Raw genomic sequence first — 18610 nt, 5'->3', positions numbered from 1 at the left:
ATCATTTTTGTTGCTGTCCTCTGGCTTCTCTACAATTGGTTTAGCTCTTTCTTGAAGTGTGCTATCTGATTGGACACAGTACCCTGAGGCCTCACGTGTGCCCAGTGGAGCAGAATTGCCTCCTATGTTTTACATATGAAATTCCTGTTAATACACCCCAGAATGACACTTCTCTTTTTTGCAGCTGTACCACACCGACTCATTCAGTTTGTGATTTATTATATCCTCCCATCCTCTAGTGCTGAAGTAAAAAAGTTATTCACTATTTTATATTTGTGGACTTGATTTTTCTTTTCTGAATATCATATTTTGCACTTTTATTTATTGAACTTTGTCTTATTGATTGCTGACCAACTCCAAATTATCAAGGTAAGTTTGAACTCTAATTCTGTCCTCATTAGGGCAAGCAACCCCTCCTAGCTTGGTTTCATTAGAAAAATGTATAAGCATAGTCTCCACTTCATCTTCAAAGTCACTAATAAAAATATTGAACAGTACTGTTCCCCAGTTGATAAGTCCTTCCATTTTGAAAGTGAACCATAGAACTGGTTTGTTCAACCAGTTACTCATTTTAACCTATAGATTCTTGTAACATAGCATGACTCACCAGCACGTGTGCCTCCTGCTGGACACTCTGGGAATTAGCTTTTCAGCTCTCTAGTGCCCTCTTTCTGCTGGCGTCTCAGCCATGTTATTTATTTTTCCTCCACTTCTGTGTTGGGTCCCACGTTCCTCCCAGACTATGATGTCCTCCCTTCTGGGTATCGCCCTGCTGCAATGCTCCTACACTCTTGGGTTCTTTCCTTCTGGGAACTCCCACCCCTTATGTCCACCTTTCCTCAATCACGCTACTTCCAGTCATCATCTAGCCACTGCCACAGGGGCAAACTGCAGTCTGAAATGGCCCCTTATCATTGGCAAGGGGTGTGGACCTGCTGCCTTTGCCTACCCAGCCTGCCTCTCTGCTGCCCTAATACACTCAGGCCTTGCTTCAGGCCCTGAAGCCTGGGAGCTTGCCTGGCCAGAGCTTCTTCATCTCAGCCTACCTTTCCCCACCCCTACTCTAAGTCAGGAAGTCTCTAGCTTACCTGGCAGCTTGGTCCCTCCTGCTCCATAGCTGAAGCAAGAGTGGGTCCATGTGTCTCCTCCCCTCCAGGAGCCTTTATTTATACAGCCCTGTCTGGGCTTTAATTGGCAGTCTTTGCCTAAGTGGCTGGCTCCATTGCTCCAGCCCTCTGCCAGGGCTGGGTTTTAAACCTTAAAGGGCCAGTGTGGGGCAGATGCCCCATCACAATGCTATAGAAATATATGCCAAACAATTTTTTCTCAAATAATAGGGTTGACAAGAATCACATAAGGGTTGGTAAAATATGGGTGAAATAAAGTAAGACAATTAAGAGGCAAGTTAAAAAAAAGTTAGGATATAACATCTTGTACAGGTATACATGTTTCGGTCCTAAATGGTTTTTACAAGTGTTTTAGATAAAATGTTAATTTTTGGGGAAATGATATCTATACTGATAGTTATTGCTATAGTATCGGTGCACAGGTTAAGTAAGATGATGCTTAATGGTAACAATTCAATGAGAAATAAGAAAATATTTGTGGCAAAAAGGTAGATTTAATATTTAATTAAGGTGCATTATTATAATTGATTATAAAAATGCTAGTGCACTAATATTAGATTAGGCTCTCCTGTCTAACACCTAGGTACCATTAGAGGAAAGATTGTACCCATTCTCCTCATCTAGGGACTGGCAACCTCTAAAGGCATTATTTCATCTGTGAATTGAATATAAATTCAGTACATGATTGTGTTGTAAAGCCTGATTGATTATCTTATATTAAATAAATATAATATTTTATCACTTGTCATTTAGAGTCCTCCACTAAATTTCATTATCTACAACCTTCTTAAAGGGATGCTTGAACCTTAAAGAATTCTGTTTAATTTTATATCTTATTTATAAATTTCAAATTGGGAACATACAAGTAAAGGTTCCAGCATTTACCTTTAAGCAATGTGGTCTACTGAAAACTGTATTAAAATGATAAACTATCATTTCAAGCATCAAGGATTTGCTGGCCATGCTTACAGGATAGGGAGATCTATAGGAAAGCACATGGTGTGTGTTAGCAGCTATCAGTATGCAGCTCGTGCGCTCTCTCTCTCTCTTTCTCAGTTCTTGTCTATAAGAGTTCTGAATTCTGAGAAATAAAATAGTGTTAAGTTGCAACTTTCCAGCACAGAGTATTTTATGTTTTAATCTGTGTATATTCCATGAACATAATAAGTAATTGAATTTAGATTGTATTTCCCTAGTTCATTGAAATGTCATATTAGACGGTGTCAAAAGCCTTACTAAAGTCAAGAGATATAATATCTTTCTTCCAACTTACCCACTAGTCCAGTTACCTTGTCAAAGAAGGCAACTAGATTAGTCTGGCATGATATATTCTTGACAAATCTGTTTTGGTTATTACTTATTACCTTATCCTTTAGGTTTGAACAAACCCATTGTTTAATAATTTGTTCCAGTATCTTTCTAGGTATTAAAGTTATGCTAATTGGTCTATAATTTCCCAGCTGCTCCTTTTGTCCCCTTTTTGAAAAAAGGTACTGTTATTTCCCTTCAGTCCTGTGAGGCTTTACCCATTCATGAGCTCTCAAAAATATTAATGGCTTGGATATTGCTTCAGCTAGTTCCTTGAGTATTCTAGAATGAATTTTATCGGATTTGAATACATCTATCAGATCTACTTATTACTTAACCTGTTCTTTCCCTATTCTGGTCTGAGAGGTTTCCTTCTTGTTTTTAAGATATGATTTATTTGCTATGATACACTAATCAAATAATATACTAACACAGATGCTGGTGAAATGCTGACTTCACTGGGAGCTGCTTCTGTTTAACCTGGGGTATGGAGAAAGTGACCTAATGTGTAAAGTTACAGCAGGTCTACTTATAATATTTTTCAATAAGTTGAATTTTTATTTATTTTCTCCTATAGGAAAAAATAGTCATTATCCATGATAAGACAGTATCAGATGAGAATGAAATAAAACAATTGTGGCCATTATATAAACCAATATATCATCCCCAAAGGAACTAGAAAGTAAACAACAAAGCAGCTATGATTTGAGACAATTACAATACATGCTACCTGGCTGGCTTCCTACATTGACTTTTAAAGGCTAAATTATCATACAGTATATTTAAAGACAAAGGAACAAAAATATGGCCCAATATTTGAAACTGCACAAATTCTTATGCACCCTCATGCACATGGTCTCATTTAATGTAATAGAGCTCAGAGTGAGATCAGGCCACACAGATCAAGTTGCCTTTCTCTCCTGGTGCACTGAGAAATGTTTGAGAAACCCACATTTATGCATTAATATCAGTTAATTACACATGATCATGTGCAAACACCAGCACCCAGTTTGTGAATACAAATATAGGTTCTGAGGACACAGCATATAAGAACACATTTTTTTCATGCTGGCAAATTAGATTTTTTTTTTGAAAATTTAACACTTGAAAGTTTAATTTTAACTTTTAAACCTAAGGAGACAAATTAAAAAAAACAAAAACTAAAACCCTAATGGTACGTCTATACTATTAGTACGTCGGTGCTATTTCGGGATACTTCCGGTATCTTGAAATAGCTATTCCATGTCTTTTAAACAAGCTCATTATTTCAAAATAGTTTTCAAAATAAAGGGCTCACTATTCTGATGTCCCTGTAAACCTTGTTCCATGAGGATTAAGGAATGTTTCAGAATAGCGGTTTATTTCAAAATTTTGCACTGTTTAGACAACACCAATCTTTGAAATAAGCTATTTTGAAACACACTCGAAATAAGCTACACAATTTGCATAGCTCAAATTGCATAGCTTATTCCGAGCTATGGGTGCAGTATAAATACACCCTAAGATAAGCGTGCAAAACAAGTAGTATCTCAGAGAAAATAGGCAATGAGCAGTTAGTGTAGGATTGTGCAACTGCAAAATAATTGCATATACAATCATTTGTTTACATGCACAATTATATGTTTTGCATGTGCAAAATGCACATTTCGCACATGTATCTTCAGTCTGAAAATTGTTTCCTTTACATTTATCAAATAGTGCTCGAGTTGAGTTGGAAAGGCAGTTTATTGAAAAGTAGTCTGTCTTGTATTTTGATCTGATTTATATTTGGATACAAATGGAACAGTGCTTGTTATTAGTTTCCTTTAAAACTCAATGACTTTTCAGATTCTCATTATATTCAGCACTGAATGTGAAACATAACACTGTTTCTTGTATTAATAACCTCTATTCATTCTCTACAGTAAAATGATCTTTCTCATCTTCATCCTTAGTCCCAAGATTTTCCTGTGAAATGTTTGCCTGTAATGCATCACATCTTGAGAACTTTATCCCTCTTGAGATTTATGGACTGAGCCACTGACTTCTTAAATCAAAAGTAAAGATTATCTGTTTGCTATGCCTACTCCTGTTGATTTGAGGTAAGTTGGTTTTATTTGTTAAGTGCCTTGCTGTACATAGATGTGAGATATGATTGCATTAGTACAGTTTTACATAGTGCCCGTACTCACCTCCTGACAGTCTCCTAAACTCAGTAGAGTGCTCTGGCAAAATTTAAAACAAACAAACAAACAAACAAACAAACAAACAAACAAACAAACCTTTTAGTTTATGAGGACAGCCAAGAAATTATTATAATGAAGGCAAAACAGTGTTTTATACTTTAGTAAAGGACACATTTACTCTTATTGTCCCATCTCCTCAATAATGAGAATAATTTGGCCTGTTTAGGGAAGATGGTGGAAGACTGTGAGTGTGTTTAATGGTTAAGAGCCCTGTTACTCATTGTCAGATAAGCTACTGGGCCAATGGGCTGTGTCCAGAGGCCCCAGCCAATTGGGGGACCCTAGCAAAATGAGCACCCCTTTGCCTGATACGCTTTGCCCACCCAAGGTTCCTGCTGGACCAGAGGATGTTGCTGGACCAGAGAATGCCAGATCAGAGAAGTTCAACCTGTAGTTCAACTGAGAAAACATTATTTTATACTGGAGATCAGAATAGGTGATTAAAATGGTTCCTTCTAGCCTTGAGATCTATGAAATTTAGTAAATGTTGTAATTTTGTCCTTTAATCCATAGCACACACTTTAGCATACTTTTAATTGCACTTTACATTTCCATCTTGTGAAATCAGCATGAAAGTTCCATAAGCAAAATATGACTTGCTTTATAAATCAAGGCCATAGTCTTCAACTAGCCAACAAACAAGTCAGGCTAGAATCATATTAGATTCATGTCGCCATCATTACATATTTAGTAACCATTGCAGTTCATCCCATTTGTAAGCAGTTTCATTATTCACTAACCAGTGAACTTTCAAAGACCCTGTACTCTTTCATGTTTGGCCGTGGGAGGAAATACAGGGGATGAATTATTCACTTGTTACAGCTGAGGAAGCATTTAGTGCATCCCAAGAGAAGTGTTGAATGGAGGGCAAGTTTAGGTAGACTGGTTTCTGACATATCCTTTACATCTGACGACTTTACACCCTTTTCTATTTTGAGTATTTATCATTGTAATCCCATCTGGTCACCTACTAACTTTGTAACCTTAAACAGATTTTAGGAATGAAAATGGGTAAATATAGGTTAAATAATATTATAGAAACTCTATGGGACAGATTTTCAAAGTTGTGTATGCAAATATTTGTGGGTAGGTCTAACTTGTGGATTTAAATACTACATGCAGATTTGCCAATGTAGTATTCATGGTTGGCCTTTACCAGTTATGGAATTAACTGGTCATGATAATGCATGCAAATACTTATTCGCTTGCATGCATCTGGCAGTCATGAACATGAGTCAAATGTGTATAAATGCTTGTTTACACCTAATTTTGAAAAACAGGATCTACTTTAAAAGGTGGCATATTATGTAAGTTTTTGGTTACTTCCAACTGAGGTTCAGTTTGCCATCAATACCAATTTTTCAGGTACAGAGATTACAAGGTATCTGTTAATGTGTTCCAAATCCTGCTTGGGAAAGTTATAACCTGATTATATTTGGACTAGACAGGGTTTTTCCAATCATGACAAGTAAAAAATGTTGAAGGGCCTGTGGGAGAAGAGGAAAGGAAGAGAAATCACACCAGAAAACAATACTGACACTTTTAGAAATTGAACTGACATATAATCAAAAGTCATTACAACAGCAACTTTGCAATGAAGGGCTATTAAAATGTTAACAAGGTTAACAACATAGGTGTTAAGTCCAACAGCTACAGTCATTAATTTTGCATGGAGTGTTTTCTGCGAAATATAAGTATTGAGATATTTAGGCCAGAGTACAGTGTTGTTATATTTGTATTAAACAAAAACATCATATGAAACAAAACATTTCATTTTCTTGATTTACCTCCTTTTATTTAATCTAATAAAACTCTTTTAAATGATCATCCTACTTAAGAAATTATTGTCTTGGTAAAAAATGTCAGCTAATTGTTACTGCTAAAAAAGGAAATGCAAAAGCAGTATCACCTCAGCTCCAATTTCTGTCATATAAACAACAGAGGTGGTGGTGGTCAGATTATAGATTGCACTCCAAATGTTAAAACAATACAGAAAGTATATTGAAAATAATGTGAAAGTTGGGATGTTTACAGTTTATAATATAAAAATAAATTCACTTCTTCCGCTCCTCATTCCTGATAAAACCATTTTATTTTTTGAAATATTTTGACCAACTATGATACGTAATGCAGGCAGTACGATTCGTTAGAATTCTTCAATTGCTTGTTTGATTTAATACTTTGTAATAGTAAAAATTAAAGTATGTTTTCTTTTGTGATATTTTCAACAAATACAAATATACTCTTGCGTCAGCTTATTGTAGAGCTGGAATGGCACCTTTGTTGAGATAAAAGCTGAAGAAACAAACCTAAATATTTTAGGGAATCCTTTTGGAAGTGGGCATGGAAAATTGAGCAGATCTAGTTGGCTTTGTATGCCCGCTGCTTAAACTCTTACTATTGCATTTCTTCTTATTTAGGACAAATACTCATGAATAATCAGAAATATGTTGTAACAAGTGGTCTCTAATTCATTTCTGTACAGTTACAATGACAAAATGGATGTTTGAGACACAACTGCCTTTGCATTCCATTTGCTATTACTATAATTACATGCAAAAATAATTTAAATGGCTAGATAGATGTGTTTGTATACAGGTACAAAGACAGTTTATTCATGCATGCACAAGAGTGCTTTTTCATACTTATCTGAATCCCTACCTTTTAAAAGAGCTACTCTGGAAAATCACTTGAGATGCCCATTGAATGGTAATTGACAGTAATAAAATACCACTGCAACAATGCTTTTATAGCATACGTGGACAGTTTTCTGTTGTTTGTAGAACCACTCAAGCATGCTAAAGAAAAGCCCCATTAAGTTGAAGCCTTCTGCCTGAGGTTAGGTTAGTAAGTTCATTGGCTATGGCAGCTATTTCAGAACATTTTAGATTGTCACTAAGTGGTACTAAAAGCTTCCACAGTTTATGGTCCACGCAATATTTTCTCAAAACTCAATATTGAAATTTTTTGTTTGTCAGTAATGAACAAACTAAAGCAAATAGGGAAAGCATTGATGTATGTATTGCCAACATATAGCCAATTGACCACTTCATGTATACCTTAGAGATCTTTCCCCTACCTTTTGCCAGTTTGTCTTTCAGACTGTAAGTTTTCTGAGGTTTAGTTGAGACAAGAATAACTGTCTTGTGTAAAATCTCTACATTTGTTGTGTAGACTTGTTCCGTGGCAGTGATCATGTGTTCTTTTTTAAATTTGGGAAGAGACCAGCACATTATAGGAAAAATAATGGATTACTTCTCACCTTTTTGTGACATTTGTCCCACCCCTGCTCTTCCTTCATTCCCATCTTCTCCACATCTCTCATCCATCCATCTCTGCCACAACCTCAGCCTTTCTGGTACCACACTTCTAACTTCACTTATCTCTCTTCTCTTACTATGGAATTCCCACTCTATCTCCAAAATATCACGTCTTCATATCTCATTCCCTTCAGTTCTTGACAGTCACAGAAACCTCTGCACATACCTTCTCTTTCATGTGCCTCTCCTTTTCTTATACTCCCTGACTGACCATGAGAGCATGGTGGGGGTGTTGACTTCTTTCCCAATTCAGCCACCTCTGATCCTGCCTCCCTTCCTCCCCTTTGCTGCTCTTTCACATATTCATTGCATTCTTATTCCCTAGGAGGTGATACATCCATGCAATAGTGTCCTCTCTGGCCAATCATGACTCAGGCCTTGGATTCATATAGCCTAATGGGACTGTTAGTCTATTCTTCATGTTCAAGAGTCTGAAAAACCCTTTTCAATCTCCAGTCCACCAGGGAGTCAGGAGAGGAATCCAAGCCTGGCCACTCCACTGGGTTCCTGCTTAGGGCCCTTAAGCTAAATAAGCAGGATCGGGATTCTTCAGTTCTGATAGTGCCCTAAGAGCATTCCTACTTTCCACTGTATTTCTGTAGCTCTCCAGCCTGCCAATCAATTCATCTCCTTTCAGGGTTGTTGTCTCTGGGTGGCTCTTTAATAGCTTGATGGCAGAAGCTCTTGACTCTAGTCTGCTCATCCCTCTGGTAATTCCCACCCTTCTGATTCCCAGCCATTTATCGTCCTAGCTACCGTGAGACTGCTAATCATCAGTGGCTGGCAATGCTCGTATTAAACTTTGGTTACTGGACTACTGTTGGATACATATACCTCATGATACTCCCCTTCTATATTGCTGTCATTGATTGTCCCCAACTCATTTGACTTTGATTCCTGGTTCTCTCCCATTCTCTCTCTCCCCCTATTCTCCCGCCCATCACATTTTCTTACATTCATTGGTGGGTTTTTCATCTTCCATGCTGATGACCTGTCTGATCCCTCAGCTGCACATTTTCTCACCCTTATCTCTTCATTTGATCTTTAACCTACTTCAACTCACTCACTCATTAAAGGACTGTCACTTGACTTCATCTTCCTCAGGTACTACACACTCTGTGTGTGTGTGTGTGTGTGTGTGTGTGTGTCTTGTTGTTGAATTACTCCTTTCTGATCATCATTTGGCCTCTTTCAGCATCACATCTCAGCCATCATTCTCTTATCACTCAGCTTTTCTGTGAATTTCAGTTCATCAGCACTGATGACATCTGGTCTGCTCTCTTCTTTATTTCTTTAACTGAGATGGACAAAAACACTCGGGGTGTTTCTAGACTACATGGCTCCGTCGACGGAGCTATGTAGATGAGTGTACTTGGCAAAGGGAAATTAAGCGGTGATTTAAATAATCGCTGTTTCATTTACATCAAAATGGCCGCTGCACTGTGCAGATCAGCTGATTGTTGGTACAGCGCGGTAGTCTAGACAAGGATCAGCCGACCCCAGAACCCTTTGTTGTCAGATCCTTTATGCCTCGTGAAACGACGGAGCTATGTAGTCTAGACACACACTGGGATGAGGTCCTGTCCACTTGAAATCAGTGTGGTTTTACCACTGACATCAACTGAACATTTAACAGTTTTTCATCAGGTACTTCAGGTGGAAAAATGTAATACTTTGAGCTACTGGGGCTTAAAAATAAACTCATCAAGTAGGGCCTAGGTAGCATAGATAGATTACTGAAATCAGAGGGAAAAAAATTTCTTACAGAAATTCTGTCCCTAAAAAAAGAGAGGTGAAATTCCATGAGGACTGGCAATCTATTTTTGTTTTGAGATGCATCCTAGGGGCTCAATACTAATATATGGAGATATACCTATCTCATAGAGCTGGAAGGGACCTTGAGAGATCATTGAGTCCAGTCCTCTGCTCTCATGGCAGGACTAAGTATCATCCCTGACAGATTTGCTGCAGATCCCTAAATTGCCCCCTTAAGACTTAAACTCACAACCCTGAGTTTAGTAGGCCAATGCTCAAACCACTGAACTATCCCTCCCTTCTAGGGGGAGGGTTAGCTATCCTAACCTCTTCCATCAGTAAAATTATTTGGCAATAGCTGAAGAACATGCTACTCCCTAAGACTTCTGATTTTTCATGTTTCTGGTCATAGCAGAAATACTATAGCATTACTGGTGATATTTTGACACTTTTTTTGCTTCTGACCTCATAAGTGCTTCATTGAAGTAGGTAGATAAGTCTCTTTCATATCAGAGCAATCCAAGGCAAGCTTTAACAAAGGTGAGGTCACTTAACCTTCTAAGGACATGGGCCAGCATTTAAAGAGGAACAAAATGCTCAGGCTCTCTGATCACCAAGTTTAGCCCTTTGTTACTGTGCTGCAGAATGCGATGCTCTGATCTGGCACCATTCATCTTATTTCAAGTTGGTCAACACACAAATATAGTCAACCATCTGTATTATAGCTGAGGTAATTCAATCCACATGAGTGCTGTAGCTCTGTGTGTGAAGCAACATATTCCTCCACACATCTCTCTTGAGAGTGCTAGAGCCAGAATGGTTGAGAAGACCAGCCTGTACCTGACATACCACCATGTAGAGACCTCTTCAAACACTGAAGTGTGTGCTTGTCATCAGGGTGCCCATTGTGGGCCTACTTGCCCTGCCTAGATTTCTCTGGGATGCTGATGTGGCATAGAGAAAGGTCTGCAAATGATGTCAGAAACCAATCTCTTATAACTGATCTGACCATGTTTATACCCTGTTTTGATTTGCCATGCTGCTCAAGGGTACTCCTGAATAGATTTAGATGGGACCAGGCTCAATGTGCAGCCATCCTTCACATCTGGGGCCAATGAGAGAATCCCACATACAGCAGTAGCCAAAGAGAATATCTCACCTAATCTGGACAAGATTTGATGATGGTCTGAGGGTTCTGCAGTTTGCTGATAAGGCTGCCACAAATTGTCTTGGCACAGCTCCTCATCTGATAAGATGAACTGAAGTCATTGAGGCTTTTATCTTGACTTCAACAGGTTTGGGATTTCACCCATCATCTCAGTCAGAACACAGAAGTTCAGAGGCCACAGAAAAAATGAAAAATAATGGGGAAAAAAGCAGACAACTGAATCATAAAGAAATGAAAGAATCTAATTAGAATTAGAAATCCAAGGCATTTGGTTTAAAACAACAAACAACCTATAGCTTAAGAATATTCCAGAGTCTATGAGACTTTACTTGAATATATCACAAATCTCTCATTTTGTTTCTATAAAATAAAATCCAATTTCTACAATATTGAATATTCTGGGAACAGCTACTCAATTTTTATTAATTTTTGTGCTGCTAAAATTATTCAAAATATTTTATGACCTTATGTTGCATGATATGGAGCTCTTACAATCTTTGTGTGCATGTGTAGAGAAAAATTTGAGGTATTAAAAATTATTTGCCCCGAGTTTTTAGTTTTTGATGTTATTCTTCCACAGAAGTTATTCAGCTTAATTATGTTGATAATTGGTTCCATCATAGCTGTTGAATCAAATCCTCTGATTTATTTAGGATTACTGACCCAATCCTGATCCACCCTCATGCTTCAGTAAAACTCATTGCATATTGAAAGATAAACAAGTAGGCTACGTCTACACTGGCATGATTTTCCGGAAATGCTTTTAATGGAAAAGTTTTCCGTTAAAAGCATTTTTGGAAAAGTGCATCTAGATTGGCAGGACACTTTTCCGCAAAAGCACTTTTTACAGAAAAGCGTCCGTGGCCAATCTAGACGCGCTTTTCCGCAGAAAAGCCCCGATCGCCATTTTCGCGATCGGGGCTTTTTTTGTGGAAAACAAATCTCTGCTGTCTACACTCGCCCTTTTGCGCAAAAGTTTTTCGGAAAAAGACTTTTGCCCGAACGGGAGCAGCATAGTATTTCCGGAAAAGCACTGACAATCTTACATGAGATCGTCAGTGCTTTTGCGGAAATTCAAGCGGCCAGTGTAGACAGCTGGCAAGTTTTTCCACAAAAGCAGATGATTTTGCGGAAAAACTTGCCAGTCTAGACACAACCGTAGAGAAGTATTTACCAGGAAGTGGGAAAAGAAGTCACCCTCTATTACTATTTTATTAGACTTACTTGTTTCTTTGATGTAACTCAACAGTGTGCACTCATTATTCTTTGCCTGATCAGGAAGCTAGTGCTGTAAACTTATTGGTATACTCATACAATTACAACTTGGATATTGTATTCATACAGGTTCTGCTTATAGTCCACTTAGTAATTTTATCTTAGATTGCATATTACTCTTTTTTAGATATTAAGCTGCTGTTTGACTTCTCTTACCTAATCTTTCCTTTCTGTATATTGTGTAGTAAAGTATTATAATATCATGTCATTTTGCTATGTTTCAGCAAAGCCTATTATGTCAAGTCCTTCTCCGATTGCCAGCAGTTCTGGTTCATCTGTTTTTTGTTTTTTGTCTGACTCTTGTAGCTTTTCTAGAATTTCCCTCTATAAGCTCAACTTTTCTTTCCTTTATAAGTTCTGTTCTGTCATACACAAAGACCTCTGTATTTCTAATCTGAGCAGATTTGTGTCCAACATGAGTGCTCCTCATGACACGCCTTCTCCCTTTGCTGCTAGTTTGTGACATTCTCAACCTTCGCACTCCAAAATCACTGATTGTCTGTTCATTACAACAATATGTATCAACTTTGGTAATAGGGATCCTCTGCATACTCTATCCCTTCTTCAAAAAATTCTACAGTGTTTAATAAACTTAAATCCAGCCTCTTTATATTATCTATATCTGTATCCATGCATCAACACTCCAAAGTTACCCTTGTCTACCTGGCCCTCCATGTGGAACTGGAAACATTTCAGAGAAAGCTATCATAAATGCCCAGGACCTAATCTTTTTTACTTAGTGAGCTCAGTTTAGCCTCCAGGGCCTCTCTCCTACAGCGGCCGTATGTCAGTGGTACCCGTACTGAGTATATTGTGACCTTGGGCTCCTCCCTGCAACTTGCCAAAGTTACTGAGCTGTCTTGTGAGATGCAAAATCTTTGCCATTTGTTAGTAAATCATCAGTTGGATCTGTGTCACCACGTGCCCTGATATTGACATTTCTAATAAGCTCCTTATTGCCACAGTCTAACTCTCTCACCGTAATTCCCTCCCCTAGAGCAGCATGCTTGGTTCATGAGGAATAATCACTTCAGTTAGAAGAGGGGTCCCAGCCAGAGGAGTTTGGCCAGATTTTAAAAATGATTTCAAGGGAGATAGGCACTAAGATGCTTTTGAAATTACCACTATGCCCTATTTGCATCTTCAGGGACCTTTTTAAAATCTGGCTTTTTGTCATTCCTTTCCACCGTAGCTCTCTCTCATCATAGTGAGACCAGTTTCTGCAAGTAGGGCAGCTGGTTTTGGGGTTGACAACATTGTTGTCTCTAGACACAGTTCTAGACAATGAGTTTTCGCTGCTCTTCCAGTCCTACAGCTCTGGTGCCATGAGACTTTATCTGCATTCTGATGACTATGAGCTGCTTGCAGTCAGTGCACACATGCACAACTTGGCCACAGTGCAAATAGTATGTTACATAGCCCCAAGTGATCATGAGATTTTAACTGTGAGTGGTTACTATGTGGTAAAATAGAAACAACTTTTATTATTTTAGTTGATTGTTAGGATTTTCTCAACTTTAATCCAATTATTTCTCATTTAGAATCCTAACATGTTTGTGCACACTTTGTGTCTGGGGTTAAAGGCAGGATATGTTGTTTCCAGTGACTTCCATGAAAATCTATTGGTTTCAAGGAATATGAGGCAATTTTTATTAAAATGTTTTGTCTAGAGAAGCTTAATGTTAGGTTAATGAAACACTAGCTAGTTTCATTAGACTTAACTAAACATTTTTCAGGCAGACCTGAAGTCTTTAGATTAATGCTCTCTAAAACAATGAAATTAAATCACATGTTCCTTTTCCCCCTCCTTCCAAGAGTGACTGTACAATCTTATTTTTGAATGAATAAAAACTATTTTAAAATAGTTTATAATTTCATATTTTTATCATTTACTTTAACTGTATTTATATAAATCCTTATATTTCTCAAGAAGAATGTCATCTTTTGAATTCTATTAGGTTTTGTAATAAAATAAAATAAAGGATTCAGAACAATCTTCCAGAAGAAAGCAAGAGAATGTCACTCAGGCAAACCAACAGGAAGCAGTAGAGGAGGTTGCATGGATAAGTTATGAGCGAAATCTGAATAAGAACTTCATGATTTTACCCAATATTTGTGCTTTTTGTTAATTTTTCAGTCAAAAGTATTTTGAGTGCCTTTAACCAAATCATTACTGTACATGCTGTTTAAGTACGCTAGAACAGTATTAGCACAAAAGAGCAGGAATGTAAAAGTGATTTGAAGCGTGTCAGAAGCAAAAATGGAACTGACAGTTCTATTTCCATGGTTGTTTGTAGTGATGTTTTAGGACTGTTGATCTTATGGTATTAGAGAGACAAGGTAGGTGAGGTGAATCTTTTCTTGAACCAACTTTTGCTGGTGAGAGACACGAGCTTTTGAGCTGCATGGAGCTCTTCTTCAGGTAGATGCTTGACTTTCATCAGCAAAAGTTGGTATAAGAAAAGATATCGCTTCTCCAACCTCATCTGATCTTGTATTCATTATCTTTTATGCATTAAACAAAAGTAAACAGCATGCATTGGATTTTTCAAGTGACATCTGTTTGGGATTCTGAGGTATGATTACCATATAACATAGATCCTAATAACTTCTATGACCTGTGCGTAGACTCTATACATTGATGTCCCACACATGTACAGAAAAGGGAGTGAGGTGCCCTAGTGGCTGAATCCCCTCTAGGCATGTTAAGAGGTGGTGTGTGTATCCTTGGTTATGTGCTCTATGAGGTAATAGGTCCAAATTCCATGCCAATGGTCCCTCAATTCTGTAGCAATGTTCCATTTTTCTATAACAAAATACAATTTTTTTAACTGTATCCTTTGGTATATATGGTTGTGACTATTTTCTTCCACTGTTTGATCTGAGGAAGTGGGTCTGGCCCACGAAAGCTCATCATCTAATAAACCATCTTGTTAGTCTTTAAAGTGCTACATAGTCCTGTATTTTGTTTCAGCTACACCAGACTAACACGGCTACATTTCTATTACCATTTTTCTATTGCTGAGAAATCCCCTTCTGTCCCATCCCTCACCCTCAATACTTCGCTGCTTTATATACAGGCAGTCCCCGGGATACATGGATCCAACTTACATCGGATCCCTACTTACAAACGGGGTGAGGGAACCCCACACTAGCTGCTTCCCCCCAGCAGACCAGGGAGACACAGAGTAGCTTTTCTCAGCCGACACCTCAGCTTGAGAATAAAGGACTGAGGGAAGTGAGGTGTGGGAGAATAAAACTGAGCTCTGGAGAAATGTTTGGTTAGAGTTTCCCCTACAATATGTACCAGTTCTGACTTACATACAAATTCAACTTAAGAACAAACCTACAGTCCCTATCTTGTACGTAACCTGGGGACTGCCTGTATTATTAAAAAAATCATGGATGTATAATTGTCAATGGTTATTTTCAAGGATACTTATTTGGCCCTACACGTTGAACCTCTCTAGTCTGGGACGCTCTGGTTCAGCAACATCTGTAGTCCAGCAGGATCATGGATGTTGCTGAATCAGAGAGCCCCTGGACCAGTGGGCTGGTGGCCATAGGGTTGGCTGCGGCAGCACTGGGACAGCAGAGCCCCAGGATAGCGAAGCTGTGGAAGCCCTGGTGGCCCCAAGGAGCAGAGCCACAGCTGCCACTGCAGCCCCGCCCTGCCCTTCCCCCTCCCCCGATGCCCTTCCCTCTGGCAGCATTGGAGCTGGGAAGCTGCAGCAGCCCCAGGATAATGGAGTCCAGCAGCCTTGGGGTGCAGAGCCCTGGCAGCTCCAGAGCCACAGAAGCCCCAGCACCCCAGAGCCATGGCAGTGTTGGTGCCTGAGAGCTGTGGCAGCCCAGCCATGGCTGCCCTGGGACAGTAGAGTCCCAGCAGTGCTTGGGCACTGGAGCTGAGTGAAGTCTGATGCCCAGCAGAGCTGCGGTGGTGGGGACTGGCTAGCGGATCTGGGAACTGGTAGCCCCTATCTCTCTCTCTTTGCTCTTAGCTTCTAAGGTAGCATAGGCCATCAACAATTTCTTTCCAAGCCTCTCTGTCTTGTGCCACCTTTTCCAATTCTCTCCAGCTTTTGCCCGTTTTCCTCACATTCACATCCAGGTCTCTTCTCCAACTATTCTTTGGCCTGCCTCTGCCCCTTTTTCCATATGGGTTCCCGGATAGGGATTGTCTGGTAATACTAGTTGGTGGCTTCCTCAGTGTATGGCCAATCCATTGCCATCTTCTTCTCAAAATCTCTTGCTCTACTGGGCATTGCCCTGCTCTTTCCCATATGCTAATGTTTGTAACCTTGTCAGACCACTTCAGGCCAATGATCTTACGCAAGCATTTATTAACAAAAGTTTGCAATCTTTTGATGTTTGTCCTTCTTGTTCACCATGATTCTGAGCCATATAGAAGTACTTATTTTACATTTGAGCTGAAGATCCCTATTTTGGTCTGTAGCTTGATCTCTCTTGAATTCCATATGGTCTTTAAAATAATAAAAGAAACTCTTGCCTTCTGTATTCTGGTCTTAATATCTTTGTCAGTACCTCCCACTTTATTTTCAATACTACCTAAATAAGTGAAGGTATCAACTTCCTCCAGTGTCATTCCTCTCAGGACAATTTGGCTGCTGTTATTTGCTGCATTCACTTTCATGATCTTGGTCTTCCCCTCATGGATCTTCAGTCCCATCTGCTGTGAAATCTTGTCCAGCTTCACTATTTTATTTTGCATTTGAAATTGATTATGTGACAGAAGAGCTAGGTCATCTGCAAAATCAAAGTCTTGTAGCTGTTTAAACAGGGTCCACTGGATTCCATTCCTCTCATTAGCTGTTGTTTCTCTCATGATCCAATCAACAACCTTGCTGAACACCAGACTTTATTCTAAAGGGTTCTGTAAGTTGACCCTCATGTAAGCCCTGCAGCTCATATCTTCATAGGTCTTTTTTATGAGATTTATGAGCTTCTGAGGGATCCCATAGTGCCGTAATAATTTCCATAACATTTCCCTATCCAAGCTGTCGAACTCTTTTTCATAGTCCACTAAGTTGATATACAAAGAAACATTCCATTCTAAACATTGTTCAATAATTATGCGCAATGTGGCTATCTGATCTAAACAAGATCTATTTTGATGAAAGCCTGCTTGTTCATCTCTTTGCTTGGAATCTATAGTTTTCTTGAGTCTTTCTAGAATTATCCTGTTTAATACTTTGCCTAGCACTGACAAAAGCATGATTCCTCTATAATTCGTGCATTCTTGTAGGTCACCTTTCTTTGGAAATTTTACTAAATATCCTTTCCTCCAGTCTCTCCATAATTCTTCCTTTTCCCAACTGTTACTAGTAAAGCTGTGGAATATTTCTGTTGATTCATCTATGTCCACATTTATAGCTTCTGCCGGTATTCCATCAGGACCTGCAACTTTCCCACTTCTTAGAAGTTGAATTGCTTCCTTTATCTCTTCTTTACTTGGCTTGCTACAATCGACCAAGAGTTTTTTTTCAGCTGGCTGGATTTCTGGGGGATCTTCTAGAACTGGTCTTTTTAGAAGATTGCTAAAATGTTCTACCCATCTTTCCATCTGGTTTTCTACATTTGTAATCTTTCTCCCCATTTTATCCTTGATTGGTTGGTTATGTTGTAAATATTTTTCTAGAGTTTCTTGGTTGAATCATACAGACCTTTCATATTTCCTATAACTGCTGCTTCCTCAGCTTCTTTTGCTAAGTTGTCAATATAATTTTTCTTACCTGCTCCAATGCTCTTTTTAACCCATTTGTTTGCATTTGTATAGTTCTCTTGGGCTATAATTTTGGCAGCTCTGGTTTTACTATTATATAAGAATACTTCCTTCTCTCTCCTCTCTTCGATCCTCCCAAGTGTTTCCACTGATATCCACTCTCTGTGCTGACATTCCTTTTTGCCTAAGACTTCTTCACATGTACTAGTTCAAGCATCTTTTATTTGTTGCCACTGTCTGTCAATGCTTAAATTTGTATCTAGATGATCTCGTGCTTGATAATTTTTCTAAGCATGATGCAGAACATTTCTTTCTTTATCTGGTCTTTTAAAAATCTTACATTATAACGTGGTCTATAGTTTTGTATTGTCCTGTGTTTTCATAATTTTAGCTTCAGTTTGGCCATCAGTAGATGGTGATCTGAGGCCACATCAACTCCGCTGTGTACTTTAACATCCTGTTAGGATCATCTAAATTGTCGATAAATGCAGAAGTGGTTGATCTGATTCTGTGTTTGATGTTTGGGGGATATCCATGTTGCTTTATAGATGTTCTTATGCGGAAAAACACTTCCTCCTATAGTAAGTTGGTTAACTGCACAAAAGTTAGCAAACATTTCCCCATTTTCATTCATAACTCCTAGCCCATGCTTCCCCATAGTCTCTTTATATCCTGTGTCGTCATCTCCT

General features: G+C 38.7%; 1 long non-coding RNA gene across 2 annotated transcripts in view; it reads left to right on the top strand.

The window, feature by feature from the left end:
* Positions 1-18610, top strand: part of LOC142829901 (uncharacterized) — a 169919-nt gene that overhangs the window by 102609 nt on the left and 48700 nt on the right. For both annotated transcript variants that reach the window (XR_012904807.1, XR_012904808.1), the window contains exon 3: positions 4370-4516. This is a non-coding gene — a long non-coding RNA (uncharacterized LOC142829901). The remainder of the gene's footprint in view (positions 1-4369; positions 4517-18610) is intronic.

Source organism: Pelodiscus sinensis, chromosome 6, assembly GCF_049634645.1.
Source record: "Pelodiscus sinensis isolate JC-2024 chromosome 6, ASM4963464v1, whole genome shotgun sequence".
NCBI classification, from domain to species: Eukaryota; Metazoa; Chordata; order Testudines; family Trionychidae; genus Pelodiscus; species Pelodiscus sinensis.
This window is presented reverse-complemented; position numbering and strand designations above follow the sequence as displayed.